We start from the raw sequence: 3,437 nt of genomic DNA on the forward strand, positions 1-3,437 counted from the left end.
GACCTCTAACGAGATGGATTGGCCAGGTGGCATCATTGATGTACTCAAGTGTGGCAGCAGTAGTGAGGTTGGCCCAGGATCGGACATTGTTTCGTTCTGCTGTGCACGGGGTCGCTGTGAGTCGGTTCCAACTTGATGGCACCTGACAACAACAACAACGCTACCAGAGCTCTTTATAAGAAGATTGTTTTTGTTAAGTGCTGTCGAATTGATTCCAACTCATAGCGACCCAGTATAGGGTTTCCAAGGAGTGACTGGTGAGTTTGAACCACAGATCTTGTAGTTCAAACCAACCTTGCAGTCAGCGCATTAACCCACAGGGGCACACCAGGACTCCACAATAAGATTATAGACATTTACCTTTTTTCTTTGTCTCTTTCATCTGAATCTTCTACCACAATGTCTTTACTGATGACGTCCTGTTTTAGCAATAAGAAAACTCACACAGAAGAATGTAAAACTATTTGAAGCCAAATTTAGACAGTCCAAAGCTGTCTGCTGTCAAGTTTCTATGCTAAGCCCAACTTATACCTTCACATAAACACTATTCCTGTTACATGCATGCAGTAATGTTTCATCAAAATTGCATCTGGAGTTGCATCCCTGGACACTGGGCTGTCAGGAATTAAGATGGGTGCTTGTGAATTCTGGGGGACGGGCTACCTATTGAGCCGTAGGTAGTGTCTGCATTTTGTTACCCATGGTGACAGCTGCCAATGTGTGAGCGAGTGTGAAATGTCAAGTTCGTTGGCACCATTCCTGGAAAAATCTGTAATGTACTGGCTCTGACATGTCACTCTCTGAAACATTGCCCGGGAGACAGGCTATGACCTAGTCCTGATCTTGGCAGAGTTTCCTTTGGGGGTCTTCTTAAGGCCACTTTTCCATCAGGGTCCTTTGATGGGGACTCTCCCACCCATTTTCCTCTTGCTTCAGATTTATCCTGGGGAAATAAATGGGGTTTCTGGACCTTCCTGATGATTTCTTCCTGTAGTTCTGAATGGAATCTATGGAGGTAGAAAATTGTGGAGCGGGAGATGCTGCTCATCCCGCCCTACTTTAAACCATGACAAGGTGGCAGGGATCTTCAACAATTCAGAAGAGATGGCGGGGGAGCGGAAAGAGTGAACAGAGCTGACTCCAAAGGAGCTTTGGTACGTGCTAGAGCATGCGCAGAGACGCTGCCTGACGGTGCCTTCTTTCTTTTTTATTACCGAGTCAGTCATCTGCCGTAACCTAAGGCAGTGCGCGGATCACTTTTTTAATTGCTGCAAATGAAATGCATAATTAAATGTCGTAAATTAAAAACTGATACAGGGATGAGCTCACTAAGTCTTATCAAAAGAAACAACTCACCCCAAAATGTGAAGAAAATAGCAATCTCCTTTTATAAATGAAGATTACAGACCTCTGGCTCAAGGGTCTGAGTTTATATCCAATGTCCAATGTGAAGATTGCCAAATGCACAGAAGGAAAAGTCCTCAGGAACAGTGACAAGTTGATCACCCGTGTGTCCTGGGATCTGAGGCGTATGGGTAGGACATCCACATGCTGCAAATAGTTTCCTCACAAGCCAAGATTCACTCTGATCAGAAATAAATTACTGGTCAAACAATAAGACAACAGAACAAGGGGTTTCCGAGTCCAAACATAACTGTCTGACAAGAGAGTATGAACTCAACAAATTAGTATTGCTTTATTTTGAGCATTTATTTGGAGTAACAGATTCACTCAAAAAATGTCTAAACACATTTCATTACTAATATAAATAGGATCATCTTCAACCCCAACCTTGCTTTTCAGCAGCAAATCTAAATTTCAACCAACATCTTAGTCAACATGGTCATGACCAAACTCACTGGTATCTGGCTTGGTTGATGGGAGAATGAACCCACAGTGTCTTCCCTTTCCCTACCACCTTAAAAATTAATGAACTGACTCAAGTGCTCAGGCGCATGGAGGTTGACAGTCTCACCATGGAGCAGGAAGTGCTTGCGCTCCAGGCCCAAAAGAAAAGGACCAAGGCCAAAGGAAATCTGAAACTCAGCACTCGAGGCTCTGCTCCCCACTCTGAGAGTGATCTACTAGAGAAAGAAGAGGAGATCCTGGGATCCGATGATGATGAGCAGGAAGATCCCAATGATTATTGTAAAGGAAGTTATCATCTTGTGAAAATTAAAGAATTATTCAATGGGAGATATCATGTGATCTGAAAACTGGGTTGGGGGCACTTTTCAACAGTATGGTTGTCATGGGATATTCAGGGAAAGAAGTTTGTAGCAATGAAAGTAGTTAAAAGTGCTGAACATTATACTGAAACAGCATTAGATGAAATTCAGTTGCTGAAATCAGTTCGAAATTCAGACCCTAATGATCCAAATAGAGACATGCTTGTTCAACTACCTGATGACTGTAAAATATCAGGAGTCAATGGAACCCATATCTGCATGGTGTTTGACATCTTGGGACATCATCTGCTTAAGTGGATCATCAAGTCAAGTGATCAGGGGCTTCCACTGCCTTGTGTCAAAAAAATTATCCAGCAGGTATTATAGGGTCTGGATCATTTACACACCAAGTGCCATATCAACCACACTGACATTAAACCAGAGAACATCTTGTTGTCAGTGAATGAGCAGTACATTCGGAGGCTGGCCGAAGAAGCAACAGAATGGCAGCAGTCTGGAGCGCCTCCACTTTCTGGATCTGCGGTCAGCACTGCTCCCTAGCCTAAACCAGCTGACAAAATGTCAAAGAAGAAGAAGAAAAAGAAGAAATTGAAGAAGAAGCAGAAGCTTCTTCTGCCAGGCAGAATTACTAGAGAAGCAAATGCAGGAAACTGAGGAAATGGAGAAAGAATCGGGCCCTGGGCAAAAAAGACCAAACAAGCAAGAGGAATCAGAGAGTCCTGTTGAAAGACCCCCGAAAGTGAACTCGCCTAATAAAATGACCCAAGAAAAACTTGGTATTAAAAAAAAAAAAAAATTAATGACCTGGAAGTCCAAAGTCCCTCATGCCCCGTAATGGCCTTTTGCAGTCAGATCTGTTTTCTGAATTATTTATATACCCCTTTGCTCATCAACATGCCTCTAGCTTTTCTCCTCTCCAATCCATGTCCCTACCATAGATTTCTTTCTAAACATGAACTGGCACACACTACCATCTTTCTTGGAAATGATTGCTAACATCCCTCTCTCTGTAGTATTAATCCTAAATAAATAAGTAGAGACTTCAAGGATCTTCCTGATACGCTAACAGCCTATCTTTTACGCTTTGGTGCTGCAATATCCCTCTACAGACATGGCACCCAGCTGATCCAAAGACTTGCCATGAGTGAGCTGCATTCTTTGATTCTTAAGTGCTCACATGGGCAAAGGCACAAACAGGTGACGTGCCTTGCCTTGCCATTCTTCTTCCATGAAGACTTCGTTCTTCAA

At 43.0% G+C, this 3,437-nt stretch overlaps 1 pseudogene; it reads left to right on the plus strand.

The window, feature by feature from the left end:
- The first annotated feature begins 1,976 nt into the window (after nucleotides 1–1,976).
- LOC102841745 lies at nucleotides 1,977–3,024 on the plus strand (annotated as a pseudogene).
- Nucleotides 3,025–3,437: the final 413 nt, after the last annotated feature.

Source organism: Chrysochloris asiatica, unplaced genomic scaffold (assembly GCF_000296735.1).
Source record: "Chrysochloris asiatica unplaced genomic scaffold, ChrAsi1.0 scaffold00104, whole genome shotgun sequence".
Taxonomy (NCBI): Eukaryota; Metazoa; Chordata; class Mammalia; order Afrosoricida; family Chrysochloridae; genus Chrysochloris; species Chrysochloris asiatica.